Genomic DNA, 14,911 nt, shown 5'->3' with positions numbered 1-14,911 from the left:
CAGACTAGCCCCCTGTGCATCAACCGCCCCTCCCCCCCAGCACTGTCACATCTGTCATATGTCATCCCAAACCTCTAGTGTCTCCACAGGAGACTGGTCACTCCTTACGCTCATTTCCTTGGCTCTTTCTTTCATTTTAATTTGTTTTGCTTTCTTTCCAGGAGTCATGCAAATGTCCACTTAAAGAGATGAATGCCAACCATATTAGGGCCGTTCTTCATGCTTTATGCAAAAGAAAGATCTGTGTCATCTGAGGATTTCACGGGAATAAAGTCACCGTTTATTTGCAGAGATGAAGCTGCCTGTAGAAAAAAAAAGAGATGATTTGGTTCAGCTTATTAAAACTGAGAGGAAGAATACACAACAAGCGCCGTGTGAAGAGTAACAAACAATAGATGAGCCATGGATGAGGTGACTATATATAAGCCAAAATAAATGAATAATACCAAAATGTAAAATATGGCAGCTGAGAGGTCCCTCACCCTGTTTCCAATCTCAGAGATTTTTGTATCGCCGTCTCACAGAGGGACTTGCATATTTCTAGAGCAAATATTGACTGAAACCTTCGGTTGAATTTCAAATGAATGACTGCAAGATTTCATTCAAAGCCATGACTGAAATATTTGTGCAAAGCGGCAGCACTTGCCAAAGAGTGCGATAATTCCTCCTCTGCAGTATGGGAGGCCGAGCGTTGTATTCTTTCGTACGATTTCTATATCTCCTCACAGTTTAATCTAAAAAGGTAGACGGCATCTCCGATTTCAGTGGATAGCCCTTTTGAAGCTTAAACAGTGAAAGTATGCAGCCTGATTTACTTTATCTGAAGAATGAAGGGCTTAGGCACAATCCTATAAAGAGGGGAATTTTACTTTTTGAACAGATGAGCGAGATATTTAGCCCAGCGAGACTAAAAGGTTTTCCTTCACTAACAGTTGGGAAGCTGCATGACTGTCATTTCTTTATCTGGGGAGCCAAAAAGCTTTCGGATTTTCATGCATCAAGTGACAGCATGAGAGATTTTGAAATGTAATCACCGATTAACAAACGTTAGCACATTAAAAGAGAGAAGCTATTAGCAAACTTATCATCAATATGCACCAATTAGGAGAGGCTTGTTTGTGATGCAAATCATTTTAACTTTATTCTGCGAATCACATTAGGAATCTGTTTTCTTAAATGCATCATTTGAAAGACTAAGATCTACACAACCCGTGAGATGAGAGTCCACACACACACACACTGATACATACACTGGCTATTAGAGACGAGAAGTGGCTAACGCTGACAATGCTGTCATTGTGAAACAGAACTAATCACACACCAGCAGGGGCACACACACTCACAGCTACGGGACTAATGTCACTTCTCTTGGTACTATGCCAGACCCCTTTTCCCCACAGACATTGTGCTTACTTCTACATGTACTCTGGTTCACTGGCCTAAAATATGTGCTTAACAAACAAGGAGATGGGGGAGGGGTCAAAAGAGAGAGTCGGCACGTCGTGGCAGGTCTGTGTTAAGTGATCTGTATTCCATGTGAGTCCACAGTTCCCTAACCCTGTGAAATTAACAACACATCCCTCCTCTGCGACCTCTGACCTCTCACATAATACCACATCCAACCAGCGCCATGCATGAGTGTGTCTGTGTAATGTAAAAGGGACCCAAAATGTCCATGTCAATGTTTTCATTAAACACTGCCTGGAGAGGCAAGGTTGTACTGCTAAACCAGAGACCACGGCGTCCTTTATCCTCTAACCGAAAATAATAACATTACTCTTTGTGAGAGAAACGACATCTTTTTCATCCTTTAATGCAAGGGCAAAAAACAGTGAATATACTCTACTCAGACAGAGTGGGTGAACCTGCCATATTTCACCCAGATATGTTCTAAAACATAAAATAAATATATATTAATAATATTAATTCTTATTATAATTATTTTTAAAAACACACTTTTTAATGCAATAAATTAATAAAATCAGTCCTAAAACAGATATTTTTTTCCCTTATGATTTTTGAGTCAAATATGATCTGTAGATGTTTTAGTGATTTTCACCTGTGTTCACTATAATACCTCACTCCCTGACAAAACTTGTCACACACACACACAACCTACACGTGAGACCTCCTCACCTCTGCCTCATAATCACCAGTCTGAGGGAGGCAGCGGCTTGCTAAAAGGCGGCAGCAGCCATTAGAGAGCTGCTTAAAACTCCACTTAAATATCTCTTTATGGGCGATTACTTAAACTGGGGTTTGGTATTTAAATGACACTTTCAGGGGCTTTCATGTGTGGTAATTCAATTGCTCGCCGGCATCGACTGAGGCTCCATTGTTACAAACGATGAGCAAACATCAGCTAGAGGTGGTGAGAGGTTTCTAAAGACAGCTATACCCACAACCAACTTCACTGATAACTACGAGAAAGAAGCTATTCACTATTAATTTTGGAATAGCTTTTCGTTTTTCTCAATGACATGCCTTTTTGCCTGAAAACATCTCTTCATGAAATAAAGGCACAGTCACTTTTAAAGTCGGAAATAGACATGGACATGCTTTTGTGCTTTTCAGAATTTTTTATTATTATTATAATTTTTTTTTTCAGGGGTGTGTAGCAGGTCCAGGGTCCCCCAGCAGGAGGAGGCTTGGATCAGTGGAGACAGCCGTTAGCCTGGGGTTAGCTGGGCCTGCACGCCAACGCTGTGACAGGGAACAGGGGCGATGGAGTGGAAAGCAGACAGCAGAATTTGTGAATGTTGTAGTGGCCGTTCAGAGCAGCTGAAGCATTTAAAGATGGGTGCCTCTAACCTGCCTGCGAGCAAAGCGGGGGCCGAGTGGTGGCAGGACACTACTGCGTGCATCACTTCCCGTTTCTAATGCTAGCAGAAAGGATGCGGCTCATATGCGTGAGGTGTGGAATGACAGCTGTTAGGTAAAAACATTTTTAAAGATCAGTGTCAAAAATTAATAGCCATCTTTTACTCAACTTAGTGTTGTTTTAAAACCTCTAAATCCAAATGTTCAAACTTGTGTCATATGCATGCTAGTGCTTCCTAGCTAATTGCTAACAATGCGATAATTCAATAAAATGTTTGGTTTAATGGAACTGAGAGTGGTTGGCAGTAGCTCTTGTGAAAATATTCCCATATGAAAATGGACACTCCACTAAGATTCCCCTCCTTTCTTTGACATTTCCCACCAGCTCTACATTAAGACTGTTGACGTTCCAGACACACGCAGAGACATTTGAGAAACCATAACATAAGAGAGGTGGTAAGGCAGTGAGACAGAGAGAGAGAGAGAGAGACTGTATATTCCTGCAGGTCAACAGAAATACCAGCTCATGACTGGGCAGCCAGACAGCGGAGTGAGAAGTCTGTCACAACTGCCATAACTGACAAAGCATCTGTGATCCTGCCAATCACAGCCGAAGTAATTAGCCGGTAAACATTCCGTTCTCAGATAATGGAACAACGATATCGGTGAGATCTGAACACTCATACCTCTCTAAAAGCGCATGAAGAGCTCTTAATGGAAATCATTAATATACTATAAGCCAGAGCTCTAGCCCTCAGAGAAAGATAGCAGCGATCTTTCCATCTGAATTAAAACATGCTGCGTGTCCATGTGGGCTCTTATCACGACCCCACAGAGAACAGAATCAGATAATCTTTGAGAGTCGTTCCCTTGATGGTCATCCCTAGACACATCAGCCTGAATGCATTATAACGAGAACTGTAGGCATTCTCAACAAATATGGGTACACCTTGTTGTACATTCTTCAAGCAATAGCAGCACATATCCCAGCTTGTGTGTGAGAGATAGCATGAAAATATATTTCTGTATCCCTAAAATGGTCATCTTCTGAACTCTAGCAAACAGTTTAAATAATACAACATAGTATCTGCGTTGGTGGAATGACAGGCAAATAATATAATTATATTTTTGCAAATTAATTTGCAGTGTGAACTGCATTTGTTATGCACAACACTGTTAAAGTTTGTTAAAAAGATCAAAGATTAAAACAACATTAGCATGAATTTATTAAAAATAACCTATCGCCTAGAAGTAGCTTAATTTAGACTGTAATCCAGTAGCTTGCAACCCTTTTAAATGCATAAAAGGGCTGCAAGATACATACATGCATGCATTCTTCTTATTTATTTATTTAGTTTTCTTCCAAAAATCGCAGGTATAAGATAAATACAATTGAAAACTGACACAGTGTGCTTTGAAGCATTCTCTTTCACTTTCATTTGTGCTGTTGAAAGAAATGGCTATATTTCTATACATTGTCAGCTTTTTTTTTTGCTCTCCCCTTTTCTCTTTTTATAATCAAACAGAATAATATCCTCTATTTATCATTCATATCTGTGTTTATGCATAATCACACCTCTGAATATTTGCGTCAGTTTAATGAACATCTCCTCCTCTCTCCCTCTCTCTATAGCAAATGCTGGTTTCTGTTAGAGTTTGTCTAATATGAAACAGGGCCATGGGGAAGGATTGCCAATGTTTGCCTGCGAGTTTACTCAGAGATGAACCACAGACGAATCTTCCTCCTCTCTATATATGCCAGAGACTTGATTTTAATTCACTGTTAAAGTGTAACACACACACACATACACACACGTCTCTCAAGGCTTTGAGACTCTTAAATATGTTTAAAGGTTGAATAAAAGATTGAAAAAGCATGACATGGAACAAAGCCTCTATTGTGCATCTGCCTTTATAAACCTTTACTGTCTCCTTATATCTCATTTGAAATATCTTCAAGAAAATAAATATATAAATGAAAAGAAAGAAAAATAATATTAAACAATAATCTACTATGCTTTTTTAAACCCCCTTCACAGATGCATTAGCCAAGAGATAAAAGCTTAAAATGTTGTTTGCTTTTGTTTATGGCTAGTTTGTATTCCGACAAAAGGTCCGTAAAATTCACGGTTCAATTCCAACAAAAAGGAGAAAACAATCATTTGGATGAAGTGCATGGTTCATTCCACCCTAATTCCGGATTCAGCCAGCATCTCATGGAAATTTTAACAGTCATAGAGGATTAACCCATGTGGGTTGCAGGGGGTCTCGCTTGCCGCTAGATTTAGAGGCATCAGAATCGCTGCTGTTTAGAGAAAGAGAGAGAGAAAAGAGAGAGATTTCATTTTCACCTATTGTTCTGACCTCCTCTCTTTTTGCATAATCATGAAAGTTATGCAGGAATATTTAGGCATTAATAATGAATTGCGTGAGGTTCACACTCTCAATTCAGAAATGGAGCCTAGTGACCTTCACACTGGGTGAGAGTCACTCAAAACAAGTGGCCATGCTTCAGCCCCACAGGTCTTTCTCTGATAACCCTTACTGAATTGAAATATTTGAAGTTTCTACTTTATAGCTATTTTGACTGATAGGGTTTAAAATAGGGCTTGAAACTCCTCCTCCTCAAAGGTCAAGCTAAATATTATACGAACTGTTCTTTTCTATACATTTTCAATGAGGTTTGCTTTTTTTTTTTTCTTTTTTTTTTTTTATTAGTGTGATTTAATTTGCAACCATATTTTATTACAACAAACATTAAAATTAAACCAAGTCAAAATTGAACAAAAAAAAAGTGTAACAGTAGATACATTTTTGACAGAATCATATTTTAAGACATATTTAAGATCATAATAACTCTGGTAACTGATTTTTACAATATTATTTTGCTTTGATTATTTACTTTTATTCCTGATATGCTGTGCTTCAAATTATGCTACATTTTGTTTCCTTTTTCTTCATCTTTAAAAATAATAAAAATAATTTCTTTCTTTCTTTCTTTCTTTCTTTCTTTCTTTCTTTCTTTCTTTCTTTCTTCTGTAATTGGGAAAATCATGTACTAACAGGGTTGCACATAAAATATGGGACATTTTAATGTTGTACAGAAGAAACACAGACCTGCAGTGGAATATTCTGTCAATATGAAAACGTATCTGAAAGGGCATTTTTGAAGAGACTGGTTTGGACACAGTTGACACTCATCCCTGAGATACAGCAGTGCAATGGTCTGTCGTCATAACCACAGAATATCTCAAGAGTCACAGAAATCCTGTCCGAACAGATCACTGACACCTCCGCTGTGCTACATGCGTTTAGGAGATTATGAGCATCCAGCTCTTCTCTGGGACACCAGAGGGCTGCCGGAGACTGTCAGAATGTGTCACGTGTCAGTAACATCAGGACCCAAGAGACTGGCCTTCAGGACTGAAACAGTGTCCACCCTCAAAAGAAACATTTAGTGCCATCAGCCACACTGAGTATTTACATGTATATTTTGTTCTAATTACTGTAATTCATATATTATAAATTATTTTATGTATTTGTTTATATGATTTTAATGATTGGGAGACTGTTATAATGAGAAGACCCAGACAAAATTCAAAAACTTTAATATTTACTGTGCTGAGAAACCGCACAATTCAGCAGAATGGCTGTGAACGTGTTAAGCAGAGCTGTGAGTAGTATATTCTTACTGGAAATCATAATGGAACTAATGAAAATAATTTAATAAACAAACGCAGCAGGGGCAGAAGAAATAAAAAACTGTGGACACTTTCTGTGGAATTTTATTATTTCTGGTTGCTAAAAGTGACTTTGTTAGTTGTAAGCATGAAAAAAAAAGTAAGCATGAAGACATATCTTAAGAAAATGTACAAATGAGATTATACGAATTCACGTGAACTTGCGATCAATTCACTAAAACATAAACAAATTGCCATGAGATTGAGAGCACGCTATTAAAAGCAACAAACAAATAAAGGAGAAAAACTATACTTATTTTATATCTTTGTATATTTATAATTTTTATTACAGGATATTATACAAAACTAATGCATTCATTTAAATCTCTCCTGATCCCAAATGTCCTCCACCTAAATGTGACTTTGTAAAGTATTGAGGAAGTTTTCTCTCTTCTTGCCTGGATTCTTACACCTTATTCAGATTTATAATGGTGTCTCGAGAATGGTCAGATGATATTCAATGAGAAGCTTATTCAGTGTCACATATGCAGCAGACAGTAAGTATGTAGCAGGTAGAGTCCTTCACACAGCACGAAAGTCACCGCTGTCGCTTATTTAATACATAATCGTTTCTCAGTGGGTGTGAAGATAGGACGTCAGCTCTCCATTTGCAGATAGGAAAAGCAGGCAGGTTAGAGAGAGCAGTGTGAATATGGACAGGAAGATAACTACGCACTTAGGATGTCTATGAGGAAGATTACGTCCTAAACCGGTGGTGGTGGGGAAGGGATGTAATTGACCAGTAATCATTTTGTGTTGTCAGTGGGCTAGTCTAGTTTTTTTTTTTTTTTTTTTGGAAGGACTGGTTGGATGTGGGGTTATAGACGGATAGTGAAATCCATGTCTGTTCAATTCTGCCCTAGCACTTAATTTGGTAGAAGCGCTGGATTTTATCTCTCATCATGACCTTCCGCATACTCACTGTGTCAGGGGTTAGTCCAGAGGAAACGCTGGAGATGGATCATCCCGGCAGGGGTTTAAGCTGAAAACATGGTGGTTGAGGAGATATCATACCAGGAGATGCTACAGAGAGGTCTACTCTCACTCTCCAGCTGTCGCTCACAGCAACCTATGGCCAATCACAGTAGGCAGGCGGGAGGGCGAAGGCGTGCGACTATAGTTAGAACACAGGCAGTCCTTTGTGTTCCAACATTGCTGCTGACATTTTCAGCAAAAAAAATGATTTTTTTGTCAGCAATTTCCAATTTTAGTCTTAGTCTTAGTCCCGTGTTAAATGTCCTTGTTAGTTTTTATCATATTTAGTCAACCTTATCCTATTTAGTTTTAGTCAAGTTTTAGTCGACTAAGGCCTGGTTTCACAGACAGGTCTTAGACTAAACCAGGATTAGGCCATAGTTCAATTAGAACATTTAAGTATTTTTTATAAGCGTGCCTTGTAAAAAAAAAAAACATTACTGGTGTCCATCTTGAGACAAAACAAGGCATTGTTATATTTTAAGATCAATCAGTGCAAGTTTCTTTCAGTTGAAACAGCTCAGATTTACATTTTAGTCTGGGACTAGGCTTACTGTGAAACCAGGGGTAAAAGTCTCAACATTTTAGTCTAGTTTTAGTTAAAGAAAATCTAAAATATTTTAGTGTAGTTTTAGTCGAAGAAAACCAGAAGTATTTTAGTCTAGTTTTAGTCAATCAAAACATTTTAGCAATAAGATTATTATTAATTAACCGTACAGCAGTATTAATTCTGGCAGCCATTTTGGCAGCAAATTATTTTTGCTCAAAATTATAATCGTAAGGATTGTTGTCATTTGAGAAATTTACTTTTGCATTGCACGTTCACCAGTAAGCACAAATCAAGGTTTATTTTACCTCATCTAGTATACTTATTTATTATAGGCTTTTTATTATATAAATGAATACCAAAGACTTATGCACTCTCTCTGTCTACATTAGGAAAACTGCTAAAACAAACAAAAAATATTATAACATTGAAATTCCTAATAGTAATTCCAAATTGCAATAGCCGATGTTTCTCTATTAAAACGACAGCGATTGAGTAAGTGCATTTATTTAGCAACCACAATCGTAAACTATACAGTCGAGATCTCATGACAGAACACAGACCGGCTGAGTGACACTTTCATTTAGATCGCTAAACTCCAGCTTGTTTGTTGGTGTTTTCCATAGACTGTAAAAAAACATGGACGTAGTGTCCATGATGTCCCTCGTAGGTTTCTGAAGAGCGTTTTTGAAGCCTAAAGTGGGCGGAGCAGACCGCCACCATCTTGGCAGTGCGTCACTCCCGGATAATCGAACATGGGCAAAGAGGTGGGACGTGGGTGAAGCTGAGGTGCCTGGTTGCTGAAACCACGCCCACCTAGCTCGACGGTAGTGACAGCAATGCTGCCGTGCAAAGACAAAAAAACATAACTTCGGGTTAGTTTTTTGGTCGAAATGAGTTATTGATCATTTTGGGACATTCAAGACCTCCTTTATCATGTGTATAAGTATCTTGGAGAAAAGCCCCGGAGAAACCAAGGCAGAACACAGTATATCATCAGTTACTGCTCTTTGAATTTGTTTTAGAATGCTCAAATTAATTTACGATGCTCTGCATTTATTTAGCCATTCGTCAATATGACTGTGCTAGCCTGGAGTTATACGGTATTCTGCCTTTGTTTTACTGTCCATTAAAGTCTGCCGCGTTTAAATTACGGTGTAACTTGTGTACTTTCATATATATGACGAAACTTCATTAGACAAACCAATTAGATAGATCGCGATCTAACAAACTGCTCCATATAACAAAGCACTGTAAACAAGCATCGATTAGATAACTTGGCGACAACAATTAATCGTAAATAATCTTTAAAGTTTTTTTTAGAATGCAGATTATTCACTCAGTGCCAGCTGTCAGTCTGGGGCCCACTTCTGTACGTCTGAGGACTCGAATGCCATGACAGCGCAGCACACATGAAATCAGTAACAGTTTGCAATTAGTTTGCAAAACAGACAGTGCAAAGGCAGAGTACAATAACTTCAAAATAGCGGTAAAAATCAAGTTTGAGATCATTTTCATTAAAACATCTAATTGCCAGATTTCCAGTGTCCTACCGATAATTAATTTTTCTGGACAAATAAAAATCTTTAAAGCCATTTTTCTAAGTTTCACACTCTAGTGAGTTTCACACTCTGGAGCAGAGCGGCAATCCACCTGTCACTCAAGTGGCCACACCCTTAATTATGCAGAACTTTAAGACTTAATATAATTTAAACGGATGAGTTATAAAAAAAATTCACCCCCCTCACAGTTGTCATGAAGGGCAAAATTACCTATATAGACCAAAACCCCTTTTTGTACCAGGCTGTAAACGTTTTTTTTTCTGCTGTAAAGTTGGGCATTTTAACATGGGAGGTCTATGGGACTGTCTCCCTTTTGGAGCCAGCCTCTAGCGGCCAGTCGATGAATTGCAGTTTTAGTCACTTCCGTGTTGGTTTCAAGAGAGAGGTTGCCGCTTGGTGTGTGCGCATGGTTGCCAGATTGCTTAAAATAAGAAAAACACCGGGCAGAAAATGTATCCTTGTAACAACAAAGCTCTGATCGGGGATTTGAACTCTTGATATCTGGCAACCGCACACATAAACGCTTGCGTAGTAGAGGCGTGTAGAGCAGTCTGCAATAACATTTTGTCTCCTTTTTTGACGAAAAATAAATACAGGTTTTTAGTAAAGTTTTTATTTTTTTGAATACATTTTAGTCTCGTCTTTTTTCGTCAATGAAATTGCATGTTGATATAGTCATAGTTTTCGTTTATTGACCTTATTGTCGTCTCGTCTACGTCTCGTCATGGCAAAAAAAGCTCGTCAATTAACATTTTTCGTCATAGTTTTCGTTAACGAAATTAACACTAACTGATTAAGCTTTGTAAAATGTTATTCCAAAAATTACAACTTTGTTGAATTAAATGCTGTACACCACTGTATCTATTTTGTTTAGTTATAAACAAGAATTACTGACCAAATAGCAGAATAATTTCTTTTGAGTAGCACCGTTGGCATGTACGCTGCCGTCCTTGTTGGTCTGTGAAATGGTTAGAGTCCCTGGAAGCCATCAGACTGAGTTAGTGAGGATAGTGCTGCTCTCTGCCCACTGCCCAGGACCGGTCATAGCCACCAACACAACACACTAAGATCTGCCGGGCTGGGACATGGGGGGCTGACAGGAAGCATTAGACAGGAGGGAAGTCTAATACTACCACACCTCTGCATGCAGTCACCCCTGCTACATGATCACAGTTCACCACACAACAACAAACAACAAAATACAAAGGTAAAAGCTGTATTTATTTATGTTTTTTTTTGTATTCAGATATTTTCAGCATTTTCACTTTTAGACAACACATCTATTTATAACTTCTCAGGAATTTTCCTATCTCTTTCAGTATTACATATAGGCAGTTGCCAGGTGTTTTTACCCAAAGCAACTTATAGTGCATTATTATAAATGTCTATAAAATAATACTACTTCTTACACAGGTTGCATTTGCCAGTTTGCATGTTCCTTGAGATTCAAACTTGGTGTTGCTAGAGCCATGTTTTTGAGCAACAGGACATTTTATAAAGGTTCCCTTTGTTATAATCCAAAACTTCTCTTTCATATTAAAATACTGGGTAACACTTTATGTTAGGGATCAATTCTCATAATTAACTAGTTTATTACTAGCAAGCATATTACTAGCATATTGGCTGTTTATTAGTACTTATAAAGCTAATATTAATGCCTTACTCTGCATGACCATATTCTACAGCCCTTGACCTAACCAAATACCTAAACTTAACAACTACCTTACTTACTATCAATACACAGTAATTAGGAGATTATTGAGGCAAAATGCTTACTTAATAGTGCAAATTGGTCCCTAAACTAAAGTGTGACCAAATACTGTGTCATAGTGGGTTACCCTACAGTTCAACGGTCAAAACATTCCAATGACCAAAGTATGTGCTTTAAATTTAAGCCCTGCTTTAATGTTTTATTATAGAATAATGGCTATCATCTCATATTGGTCACACTTTATTTAAAGGTCCAATTCTCGCAATTAACAAGCCATTATTAACTATGACTTTTGCCTCAATAATCTCCTAATTTGCTGCTTATTAATAGTTAGTACGGTAGTTGTTAAATTTAGGTATTGGGTAAGACTAGGAATGTAGAATATGGTCATGCAGAATACGTGCTTTATAAGTACTAATAAACAGCCAATATGGTAATAATATGCATGATGATAAGCAACTAGTTAATAGTGACTATTTGTCCCTATACTAAAGTGTTACCCTAATAGTATTATTACGGCTGCAAGTCACTAGTGAAACCTTTGACTAAAATAACACAATCCTTTAACAAAGCTAAACCCATCGAAACAGGAGGTGCCTCTCTTACAGGAAGTACCACCCAGAGGTGTCTCTTCTTATCCCATTGTGGGGGGACCGTGAGGTTTAATAGTAGCTCTTGATGAGCAGACAGTCAGTACCCTCCCACCTCTCCAACTGCACACATCTCAGAGAGCATTTAAAACAACAAAGCATCGATGGGCTGCAGCTTCATCCGCAGGAGAGAGAGAGACGCCTCTTCTTCCTGCCTTTGAAGCTCCAAGGAGTCATTTAATCAATTATTAATCAAAGTGGCGTATGGAACTCAAAGACACTCACTTATGCTGTAGATGCTGTAAGGGGCTTCAGAGAGAAGATTTCAATGTGCCATCATTGAGGTGTCTCTGGTTTTAATAAGGTGGTTTAAGGTACATGTGCACTCAGTGAAAGGTTCCTTTTAAGGTTGAGTTCTGCAGTGGGAACACGACATGCCTGACTAGTGCAGATTAATGGGGTGTAAATGAGGATCTAGGTGTTGGAGCGCTGCAGAGTGAGAAGTCAAGAGCGGCTACAAAGCCTCGGGGGAAGAGGATGTCTTACACACCGAGGAGGATGCTTTTGTCAATTAACGCAATGCTCAATGCACACGCTAAGCTTGATAGCCATGAGGAATTCAGTTATGAAAGCTTAAACGCCAGTAATTAATTTGCAATTGCTTTATTTCATTTCAGATTTCAAGTGAAGCCTCACTCAACAGAAGTAGCCATTCCAGATGAAAACTGGATTGTTCATCAACCTATGGTTATACATCTGTACAGTTAATGTGGATAGAATAGCTCAGATAATTTGGACGTGGAATTTTGTAATTTGATTGCAGACAAGTCTGAGACATAGTTGTGATAGTTTCCAAAATTTTACAGGAGACACAGCTGAGAAGCAGGAGACTTGTTCAAAGGTGATTGTTCTGGTCTTAAAATACTTTCTCATATTCTAAAACACAAAGCACCATTGACATCCGTTTGGGGTAGAATCCTGTTTTATTCTGTTCAAATTATATTTGGTGATACAAAAATGATACACTTTATTATACGCTTAATTTTAATAAAAAATCGTCATTTGCCCTGCATTTAATCTCACTGCTCTTCAGGAGGAATCATCGATGTATTTAGAAGATCTAATTTATTTCAATAATATTGGTTCTCTTAAACAATCTTAAAGAGTGATAGTATAATTTTGATGACATCCTGTTATGGAGCGATGTAAACTACATTGCAAACAGCGACAGTGCACCATAACACTGCAGTGCACAGGGATCAATGCATTGGCATTACTCTCCAGGCCCACAGGAACACAACGGGAGTTAGTTAATTTGATAGAATTGATTCCGGGGGTCACTTTATGGGGCATGAATCCCTCAATTCCATTTATGAATAAAAATGGCGCCTCTTGCAACTCAATCCAAGCATTCCATAAAAAATTCATCTGTTTTCTTTCGGATTTTTTCCCGCCATTCTATCAGTCTTTTAGTGTTAGACAAATTGAAGTGCGCGCTCAGAGGGAGGCCAGCAGTAAGCGGAGAATCCATTTGCCCAGTCTATCCGTCGGAAGAGAGCAGAGAGCCGACGTTCAAAGACGGCAGCCACAATACAGGTGACACCGGGTCAGTCTCTCTTCCTGTCCATCACCTGCGTGATGGGATTGTTCTCAGTGGAGGAGAAGCTCTGTGAAGCTCAGGCTCTTTTTGTGATGGTCATATCTTCTGATTGATGGCTTCATGGCCAGGGCCAATGTGGCCTTTTTAAATAATTTATGTTGCAATTGCTGTGAACAAACTGCGTTATAACAGGAGTTGTTATTTTTACATTGACTCCACGATCAATAGTATAAAAGACATCAGACCTGGAATAATGAACTTCTTAACAAGCTATCTGTGGGCTAAAAATAATTACTCTTCAGCCACTGACCACCAAGAGGACAAATCTATTCTCATCTTCCAACATAAAACCTGTAAGTATTGGAGCATAGACAAGTTAAATTGATTGATTAATTGATTGATTGATTTGTTTTTAAATTATTTTACTTTATGTACTGGTATGTTTTTGGCAGATACTATCATACTAATGGGACTAGAAAATGTGTCAATTTAATTTGTGGTGTTTAAGATCTATTTATCTATCTATCTATCTATCTATCTATCTATCTATCTGTCTGTCTGTCTGTCTTCCTACCCCTCTCTCTCTCTCTCTCTCTCTCTCTCTCTCTCTCTCTCTCTCTCTCTCTCTCTCTCTCTCTCTCTCTCTCTCTCTCTCTCTCTCTCTCTCTCTCTCTCTCTCTCTCTCTCTCTCTCTCTCTCTCTCTCTCTCTCTCTCTCTCTCTCTCTCTCTCTCTCTCTCTCTCTCTCTCTCTCTCTCTCTCTCTCTCTCTCTCTCTCTCTCTCTCTCTCTCTCTCTCTCTCTCTCTCTCTCTCTCTCTCTCTCTCTCTCTCTCTCTCTCTCTCTCTCTCTCTCTCTCTCTCTCTCTCTCTCTCTCTCTCTCTCTCTCTCTCTCTCTCTCTCTCTCTCTCTCTCTCTCTCTCTCTCTCTCTCTCTCTCTCTCTCTCTCTCTCTCTCTCTCTCTCTCTCTCTCTCTCTCTCTCTCTCTCTCTCTCTCTCTCTCTCTCTCTCTCTCTCTCTCTCTCTCTCTCTCTCTCTCTCTCTCTCTCTCTCTCTCTCTCTATCTATCTATCTATCTATCTATCTATCGTCTGTCTGTCTGTCTACCTACCTCTCTTTCTCTCTCTCTCTATCTATCTATCAAATTCAAATTCAAATGAGCTTTATTGGCATGACTTGCACAGTATTGCCAAAGCATTGTCCATTACATGAATAAGGAATAAACAATTATATAATACATAAACAAAACAACAATAGATATGTAAAATAATTAAGTAAATAAGTATGTGTACTTTCTTTTTTCCCCTTTTTTTCCCCACAAACAAGAAACAAGAAAAATATTAAAGACATTGTTAAAAAAAAAAAAAA

The sequence above is a fragment of the Sinocyclocheilus anshuiensis genome, unplaced genomic scaffold (genome assembly GCF_001515605.1).
Source record: "Sinocyclocheilus anshuiensis isolate Anshui unplaced genomic scaffold, SAMN03320099.WGS_v1.1 scaffold355, whole genome shotgun sequence".
Taxonomy (NCBI): Eukaryota; Metazoa; Chordata; class Actinopteri; order Cypriniformes; family Cyprinidae; genus Sinocyclocheilus; species Sinocyclocheilus anshuiensis.
The sequence above is the reverse complement of the archived record's forward strand: the minus strand, read 5'-3'. Positions refer to the sequence as shown.